Below are 10,191 nucleotides of genomic sequence, written 5' to 3'. Positions count from 1 at the left end.
TGTTAGATCTCTGATGCTGATTTGAATATTGTTATCCAATGTAACTGAATATATTCTCACTACTATGCATAGTGATGCATTTCTCTTTTTTCTGATGTATTTATTTTGTCTTTATATTGGACATGTGCACGCATACTTCGAGCATATTAATTTCAGTCATGTCTAACTTTGACATAGGTAAGTTTAGGCCATCTGATCCTTGGCCGAGGCTAACAAAGCCAGGACATAATTATGGAAAAAATAGAAATATATAGATTATAAGCTAGATGCAAATGTATAAACATTAAAGTGTAGAAAATCAACTGCATGTGGTACATACCTCACAGTGCATGCCCTTCATTAAAATGAATCTACGTAATTTATTTTACTCCCACCATTAATATGTATATGAAATCGAAGACATGGGTATGGTTGTATACATATGCATGTGATTGAACCATTAGATAATCTACATAGATAGGTGTCTTGTATATATTATCCAATGTTATACTTTATTTGCGAACTTGAGATTTGAAGTTATTTTCATACAATAACATGATATACTGAGTAGGGATTCTATCATTAGTAACAAATCATTGCTAGGCAATCAATGAGAGTATGATGAATATGATAGGCCAGACATAAGAGCAGAAACTGCTACGGCATGAATATGATGAATATTCATACATGCATATATGTCAGGCATCAATGGGAATCATAGGGTAAATTATGTGATTGAGAATTTGAGATGACTCATGTAATATATCATGCAAAAAAACAACCATGTAAACGACCATTAGTCCGTCACCAAGTTGCGTTCTGTCTGTTCCTACCATCAAAATTTTTACAGATGAATCGCTAGTTCTGAAACTGGTGTTGTAGACGCCCAGAGACAGACAACGATAATCATATATCTTGATCAGGGGCATCGAGCACCTCTTAACATCCAACATGTAAATTCTTGGGACCATGGGACGTCGTCAGCCGGTCACCGCCTAAGCCTTTTAGATTTGTGCTTTATTTTGTAAGATGAATCTTGGGCCTAAACCAACAATCCTACATCTGAAGCATCTACAATGGAATCTGTACACAAAACAAATGCTGGGTGCGATAAGCTAAGAATAGCATTAAATTTGCACCAAAAATACATGTGAATAAGTCATAAAACTAAGCAGTATATGACAAATAATAAGAAGAGTTAAATTGCTAGAATAGTTTATATAATATGAGTGGGCGGGCGGTTGCAATATGATGTGCTGTCTAGCACGATAAATTACTTGTTTATAAATTTTTGTAGCAAAAAATATTTTTTGTATGTGACATATCAAACTGCACAACATCCTGGGAAAAAAGGACAATCTTTGTTTGGCAAAATAGTTAAGTAAAAATATTGATAAATTAATAAAGATATCCTGGTGTAAAATACTTAGTGTGTTTTTCATTGGTCACACTTCATGTTACAATTCCTAGTAGGGTTCATCTGTATGTTTTTTCTTGGTGAACGAATCGAAGACGTTGCATGTGCACGTGGCGTTACAAACAAAAAGACCAATCTCCTGATGGAAACGCAAATACGTACGTTGGCAGCCTACATATGCATGACAGACACATGGTGGACTATATCTCCCCCTAATAATAAACCAGCGACTGCTTCTGGTCGTACGTCGTCGGCGTTTTTACAGAAAGGTTCCCTTTTTTGATAAATTAACGCGCAGTCCCTGTTTAAGTGAATCTGCAAATCTGCAAAAACGATTCATTTTTACAGAAACACCCCTATGCTCGTAAGAATTCAGCCCGCGGTCCTTTCTTCATCCAGACAGCTTCCTTTCCAGTGCAGCGGGGCGGCGCCCTTCACGGGGACGACAGCTCCGGGTGGGCTCGTGGGCGATCGTGCTGCAGGAGGCTTCGCGCGAGCACCCGATCTCCCGTGTGTCCACCCCTAGGTTCTCGTCATCACGCCGGCGGCTGCCCTTGCCGCCACTCTCCGTTCCTCTGCCTCCTAGCAGAGGAGGCAAAAATAAAATCATCACTGCTCGGGATCAAACTCTCCACCTGCGAACCAGAGAGGATTCGACTTCATATTAGAAAGAGATAGTACCACCTCGCTATTTTAGATCAATTCACCAATATATATATGTGGGCGATCTGAAATCAACAAGCCGCCTCAAAATCAATCAAGGGAAGGAATTAACAAAGGAGAACCAGCTCGAGGGGGGACCTATCGACCAATTGCCGTAGAACGGAGAGAACGGAAAAAGAAAGATTGGATCCGACCTGATGGGGTGGAGGTTTGGCACATCCAGCGTTGACAGTCGACAGCCTGCAACTGTCGGACACGGGCCTCCCAGAGGGAGGAGGAGACAGAACAGGGTCCGACTTGGCGGCACCGCGGATGTTGGCGGAGAGGAAAAGTAGCCTGTCACGCCCCCACCTTGATTGCGTCTGTGGTGGTGACGGACAGCGTGGAGCTAAGGGTGGGACCCTTGGTCAGTCAGTTGTGGGCTGGCTATGGGCTGTGTAGTGTGTGCGTGTGCTGAGCTGTATGGGGACAATATAACCCCAGCGTGTGAGTCATGTACAGATATCTGAAATGAAAGGAAACGTCTGAATCTCTCTCACGTTCTCTGAACTCTCTCTTGTTCTCTGAACTCTCTTGTTCTCTCTTCCTCAGCCTCTTCTCCTACCAATCTGCCATGAATCATGTGAGATCCAGCTCAGGGGCCTCACAAATGGTATTCAGAGCCTAGATCGCAACCGTCTGCGCTCATAATCTCTCGATCGGGCTGTAAAATTCCACCGCGAAGGGTGCGGAAATTTGTTTCACAAATTTTCGCCCAAAATCCCAAGCGGGGTTAGCCTGATTTGGAGCGAGCCGCAACGGCGCCGTCCAAGCCACCGCTGTCGTCGGCGTAGACCAAGCTCGTCCTCACCGCCATGGGAGAAAACTCGGGGACCATCCAGGCGACACTGACTGCCTTGCTTACCAAGTTCGACGCCATGGATCTCCTTCTCACGAATTTGGGCAAACAGATCGAGTCGACGCAAGAGAACGTCGATGAAATTCGTCACCAGCAGGCCGAGATCCGTGCTGCAGGAGGAGGATCTACGGTGACGGGGGGCGCCATGGACGCAGGGACATCTTCAGCACCGCGCCCGGCTCCACGACTCACCAACGACCTACCGCCGCTCCTGAAGGAGCCGGATGAGCAGCCACCAGGTACGGGTTACATCACTGCACCCGCTTCACGAGTGGAACCAGCGGCAGTGACCCGGGTGCACGAGCAGGAGCAGGTTCAGGAGCGTCGCCGTGTGTTCGCCCCAGAACAGCTGCACGTTGCTGCACCTCGTCAGGATTCTGGACAGGAACGAGTACGGGAGTATGCAATCAAGCCGCCAAAGCATGATTTTCCAAGGTTTACCGGTGAGAACCCAAATTTGTGGCTCGATCGTGCACTGACATATTTTGAGATGTACCAAGTACCACCACATCAGTGGGTTGCTACAGCAACGCTTTATCTGGATGGACATGCTGCACTATGGTGGCAAGCATTCAAATGCAGACGCCGATTATGGCCATGGGATGATTTTGCTCAGCAGGTGACACAGGAATTTGGCCAAGGGGAGTTCGAATCTCACATGACTCATCTTCTGCAGCTGAAACAACAGGGCACAGTTACTGAATACAAGCCTGCATTTGAGACTGCCATGTACCACTTGATAGCTCTGGATCCCACCCTGAACTCCAAGTTTTTCATCTCTCAATTTGTTTTGGGCTTGAAGGATGAAATCCGAGCTGCTGTACGGTTGCAAGCACCAACTAGCGTAACTCGAGCAGTCTGCCTGGCCAAGATCCAAGAAGAAGAATTAGAGTTACAACGATCTAAGCTGAGATTTCAGCGGCAGCCGCAACATCAGTCAGTTTCGATCCCTATTCCATCTGTGCAATCAGGCCTGAAGAAAGCATCAGATGATTTTGGTAGAGAGCGTCAGCTGCGTGATTTCCGTCGTGCCAATGGTTTATGCTTTCGTTGTGGGGACAAGTACAGCAAGGAACATCAGTGCAAGAAGCCATTGCAACTTCTGACAATCCAGATGGGCGAGCACGGGGAAATCTTAACAGAAGACGCAGTTCAGGCATTGGAATTGCTATCTGAACCTACTACAGCTGAATGTTGTCGTATTTCCTTGAATGCGGTCTCAGGTGCTGACAATTGTGAAACTGTTCGTATCCGGGGATTAGTGCGAAACCAGGTCATGCTGGCTCTCATTGACTCGGGCAGTAGTCATACCTTTATCGATGAAAATTTTGCACATCGTGCAAAACTGCCTTTGCTGCCAGTTGCTCCAGTTCTGGTTACAGTGGCCAATGGACAAAGTATGCAGTGTCATTCGCAAGTTCAGCAAGTGAAATGGTGGGCACAGGGGCATACTTTTGAGACACCAATGAGAGTTCTGCAATTGGGAGCCTATGATGTGGTTTTAGGTATGGATTGGCTCAAGTGCCATAGTCCTATGACCTGTGACTGGATAGGCAAATCTGTTCAATTTTTGCATCAGAATGAGCAAATTACTTTGCAAGGAATTAAGACACCTGAAACTCCGGTGTTACAGAGGATCTCAGTACAACAGTTGAATACTGCTTTGGTTGGAAATGATATATGGGCAATGGCCATTGTGGATCCCACACAACAAAAGATTCTACCGACTACAAATAGCCAAATCACCAGAATTGACTGCTCTCTTAACAGAATTCCAGGATGTGTTTGCGCAACCGTCTGGTCTACCTCCACACAGGGAATATGACCACGCTATTACGCTGGAAACTGGTCATAATCCACCAAATTCTTGGCCTTATCGTTACTCGCCGCAGCAGAAAGATGAAATCGAGCGGCAAGTTGCGGAAATGCTAGCTGCTGGAGTGGTGCAAACAAGTATGAGCCCGTATGCATCACCTGTCTTGCTGGTCAAAAAGAAGGATGGTTCATGGCGTTTCTGTGTCGATTACCGCAAGCTTAATGCAATTACGATCAAAAATAAGTTTCCACTGCCAATCGTGGATGAGCTATTGGATGAGCTAGCAGGATCTGAATTCTTCACAAAACTGGATCTACGTGCGGGTTATCACCAGATTCGAATGCGTTTGGAAGATGAAGACAAAACTGCATTCAAAACACATTCAGGTCATTTTCAATTCCGCGTCATGCCTTTCGGTCTGACGAATGCACCGGCAACCTTTCAATGTCTGATGAACAAATTTTTTGCCAAGTATATCCGCAAGTTCGTGATTGTTTTCTTAGATGATATTCTGGTATACAGTCACACTTGGGAAGAATATCTAGAGCACCTACGATTAGTTCTAGACATTCTGCGTGAGAATATTCTGTTTGCTAAGTTGTCCAAGTGCTCCTTTGCACAAACTAGCATCCAGTATTTGGGCCACACTATTTCCAGCTCAGGTGTGGCTACCGATCCAGAAAAGACTGAAGCTATGGAGAATTGGCCACTTCCTAACAATGCAACTGAGTTGAGAGGATTCTAGGGACTCACAGGGTACTACCGCAAGTTCATCAGAGATTATGGCACCATGGCTAAACCCCTTACACAGCTGCTGACCAAGAAAGGATTCTTGTGGACTGATCAAGCAACAACTGCATTTCAAACTCTAACACAGGCTATGACAAGTGCCCCTGTTTTGGCTTTGCCTGACTTCAGCCAAACATTTACAGTGGAGACCGATGCCTCTGCCACAGGAATTGGTGTTGTGTTGTCCCAAAACAATCATCCTATTGCATTCTTGAGTAGAGCTCTGGGTATAGCTAATCAGAAGTTGTCGGTCTATGAAAAGGAGTTCTTGGCAGTCATCATGGCAATTGATAAGTGGCGACCCTATCTACAGCGTGGTCCCTTCACCATTGTTACGGATCATCGCAGCTTGTGCCATTTACAAGAACAACAACTGATTACAGATTTGCAACGCAAAGCTATGGCTAAAATGGTGGGACTTCAGTTTCAGTTCAAATATCGCAAGGGCAGTGAAAATCATGCCGCAGATGCTCTTTCACGAGTGGGCCGGTTATACACCATCACTGCTATGTCTGTCTGTCAACCAGCTTGGGTCCAGGAGGTTGTGAATTCTTACCAGACTGATACTCAAGCCCTGGAACTGATGGCTCAGTTGGCCGTACATAGTCCTAATGAAAAAGGCTATTCACTTGACAACGGCCTGATTCGTCACAATGGAAGGCTTTGGATTGGAAAAAATTCGGCAATTCAAACTAAGCTCATTCATGCTTTGCACTCTAGTTCTGTAGGAGGGCATTCTGGTGTTCGAGCCACCTATCATCGACTCTCCAAGTTGTTTTACTGGCAGGGTATGAAACGCCACATTGATGAATTTATCAAGCAATGTCAGGTGTGCCAACAAGCTAAGCACGAACGCACCTTGCCCGCGGGTCTGCTACAGCCACTGCCTGTACCTTCTCGTCCGTGGAAAGATATCACTATGGATTTTATTGATGGGCTTCCTAAGTCAGAAGGATTTGAGGTAATTCTGGTAGTGGTCGATCGCCTGACGAAATATGCTCATTTCTTCCCTCTGAAACATCCATACACAGCACACTCTGTTGCTACTGTTTTCGTTGACAACATCGTCAAATTACATGGAGTGCCAGCGTCCATTGTTTCGGACAGAGATCGAGTGTTCACTAGTCACTTCTGGCGCAGGCTCTTCAAGGAAATTGGTACCAAACTGTGTTATTCAACGGCGTATCATCCGCAAACGGACGGCCAATCCGAGAGGGTCAACCAGTGTTTGGAACAGTATCTTCGTTGTGCTGTTCATGACAGTCCCACCAAATGGAAGCGTTGGTTGTCTATGGCAGAATTTTGGTACAACTCATCATATCATACCTCACTTGGTTGCACACCCTTTAAAGCCTTGTATGGAATCGAGCCAAATTTCGACACAATGCCTATGGATACAGGCGAACTTCCCACTTCCCTGGCAGATTTGGCGGCGGACCGGGAGGATTTCTTCACCATGCTCAGAGAACACTTAAGGCGAGATCAAGAGCGGATCAAGGCTCAAGCAGACAAGCGCCGACAGGATCGACATTTTGTTGTGGGTGAAGCAATGCTGTTGAAGTTGCAACCCTATGCACAGACTTCTCTGGTCAACCGTCCTTGTGCCAAATTGGCCTTGAAATTCTATGGACCCTTCAAGGTGACAGAGAAGATTGGCGCAGCAGCTTATCGCCTAGATCTTCCTCTAGACTGCTTAATTCATCCGGTGTTCCACGTTTCACAGTTGAAGCCCTTCACTGCTGACTATTCTCCAGTATTTGCTGAACTACCAGCACCACCTGACCTATCTACAATTTCTCTTCATCCTGAGGCGATCCTGGAGCGTCGTTTGGTTAAGAAAGGAAATGAAGCGACTCCGCAGATCAGGGTCAAGTGGCAAGGACTGGCAGAGGATCACGCTACCTGGGAAGATTACAACGTTCTTCGAGCACGTTTTCCACTTAGTTCTCTTTGGGATGGAGCTTCGTCTTCAGGTGGGGATAGTGTCACGCCCCCACCTTGACTGCGTCTGTGGTGGTGACGGACAGCGTGGAGCTAAGGGTGGGACCCTTGGTCAGTCAGTTGTGGGCTGGCTATGGGCTGTGTAGTGTGTGCGTGTGCTGAGCTGTATGGGGACAATATAACCCCAGCGTGTGAGTCATGTACAGATATCTGAAATGAAAGGAAACGTCTGAATCTCTCTCACGTTCTCTGAACTCTCTCTTGTTCTCTGAACTCTCTTGTTCTCTCTTCCTCAGCCCTCTTCTCCTACCAATCTGCCATGAATCATGTGAGATCCAGCTCAGGGGCCTCACATAGCCCAACAGCGCTGGATCGTGGATCGCCGCCAGCACACTGGAACGACATGCATGTGAGGCGAATTTGGGCGGCGCAGGTCCCCGTGAAGATCAGAGGATCGCGCCGGAGTCATGGGAAGGGAAGGCGCGGCCAGGGGAGCAGCTGCCCCGGATCTGATCTGCTACCAGGGGGACAACAGCCCGGGGGAGGGGAGGGGAGCGCACGCAACGGAGCTGGCCACGACGCAGGTGGTGGTGGCCACCGTCGGCGGGGAGGGGCGCTGGTGCCGGCACGCACTCTCGCCTGGATAGGAATGAGAGAGAGAGAAAGAGAAAGAGATGATTGACAGAGAACGAGAGAGAACCAGATCGGTGGAGGTGGAGACGGATGGATAAGGCGCCTCTCTAGAGACGTACACGTGATGGTTACGTGTCCGCTCGATTTTTATCAGCCGGCTGGATTTTCTAATCCTTTTCTAAACAAAAGAGGACATGCACGATGCTCTCAGGTCTCAGCACTGGGACCTTTTATAGAAAAAACCAAAGAGATGTTACGATCTACACAAGATTACAAGGTCACCTGGGCTCGGCGTACAGCTAATCTAGCTGCTCATGTTTTAGCTAAAGTGGAGGTTAGCAATGATTTAGAGATGGTTTGCCTGATGTGTCACCGGACTGCATTTTTACATTTTGTAGCGAATGACATTCCCAACATTGTTCAAGTAATAAAGTTGGGAGTACCCCTAAAAAAGAACTATATGTGTGTTTTTTGAGGGAATGCATTTTTTTTGAGACAAGGGAATGCATCTATCTGTGCTAGAACGGGAGTATGGGAGAGACCTATCAAGAGATAGCATCATTTTTCTCTTGCGTTTGGTTCAAGCCCAAATAGTGAAAAAAAACATTATGGATGAAATATAATCTTACAAAATCAAACAATCTTCAATAAAAACAAAAAAACCTACATAATCAAAATCATTGAATTCAAATCTTTTGAAAATACTTTAAATGAATTACATTGTATGTTTCTCCCTAAAAGATTGTTTCATGCATCACTATTTTTCCATCTGATGGCAGTGTAGAGCTTAAATATGCGCCAATTAGGGACATTGGGGTGGCCTCTTCACATCGACATGTCATGATCCAAAGAAAAAGGATAATGCAACCCGTGGCAACACACGCTCATATGCATCTTAGATAGACAAGGGTAACCTTATCTCAAGGTTTATTAGAGTTGGATATGAGTAGCGTGTAATGGCACATGAAGCAGGTTTTGTTAATTTTTTCGCCCATTGCAACACACCGGCATACGACGAGGCATGAAGGGAAGGAAAATTAAGGACAAAATAAATTCGCTGGGAAATTAAATAGGAAATAATAATTTTGCTATTAACTAACAGAGCAAATGAATTCTGTTGTGCTCTATGGGTGCGTGGGCAGATGTGAGAGAGGATTCAGTTGTGCCACTACGTGCATGGGCAGATGTATTAGATTATATGCATGGGCACACGCTAATACATACTCCCTTCTTTCCGGTTTATATGGCTCAATTCAAAAATTTCACCAACCAAGATAGATGGTGAGTGGTGGAATAATTTTTGTAGTTTGCAAAATCACTCAATTAATGCGCTTGTTTTTCTCAAACAATTGTGTTTACCAATGCATTAATTGCAGTGCATGTATGCATAAAGTACATGCATTGATCAATTTTCTTTTAGTACTTGCATGCAATGATTTAATGCATCTTAAAATTTGAACATGTGATGGGGAACAACCAAATCGAGCCTTATAAAACGGGAAAACTAAAATTTTGAGATAAGCCTTATAAACCAAAAAGGAGAGAGTAAAAAAGAAAGACCTGGCTCATGAAGGAGCTTTTTAATCTTCTGATAATGTTTCTTTAGTTGGACCTCTAATTTGTAATGAGTTATTATTTACACATAACACATCCAAACCCTGAATTGGACCCCCTCAAGGTGCAAACGAAAAAACTGAAACCTACACCTTGCCCATTTTTTATGACCTGGAAAATATTCATAAAATAGTGCGTCAACTCGGGATCCATCAGTTAACCTTGAGCCGATGAACGCCAGACGACCAACAACCATCTAGGCCACCAACACTTTCTGTTTTTTAAATGGATTACATCCAATACTGTGCGTACACATTTATCAAGGATAATTTCTTAATAACTACAATATTTCCGTTTTTGACACGAATGAACAGATGAACCGATAGGCTAACCGGTGAGAATCTTAACAGGTAGCCTCACCGGTTTGGTTGCCTATTCAGTTTTTTAAACTACGGTTCGATGGCCATGGTGAAACGACACGACATAGTTCTTTGCCGGAGA

General features: G+C 45.2%; 1 long non-coding RNA gene across 1 annotated transcript; it reads right to left on the bottom strand.

Moving 5' to 3' along the window:
- Positions 1 to 1,609: 1,609 nt before the first annotated feature.
- LOC119331781 lies at positions 1,610 to 2,390 on the bottom strand. Its single transcript, XR_005160645.1, has 2 exons — positions 2,254 to 2,390; positions 1,610 to 2,031 (listed from the first exon to the last, which is right to left on the bottom strand). It is a non-coding gene; the product is annotated as an uncharacterized LOC119331781 (long non-coding RNA).
- Positions 2,391 to 10,191: the final 7,801 nt, after the last annotated feature.

This window comes from Triticum dicoccoides, chromosome 7A, assembly GCF_002162155.2.
Source record: "Triticum dicoccoides isolate Atlit2015 ecotype Zavitan chromosome 7A, WEW_v2.0, whole genome shotgun sequence".
NCBI classification, from domain to species: Eukaryota; Viridiplantae; Streptophyta; class Magnoliopsida; order Poales; family Poaceae; genus Triticum; species Triticum dicoccoides.
Note: the sequence above shows the minus strand (reverse complement) of the source record. Positions and strands in the feature narration are given on the sequence as shown.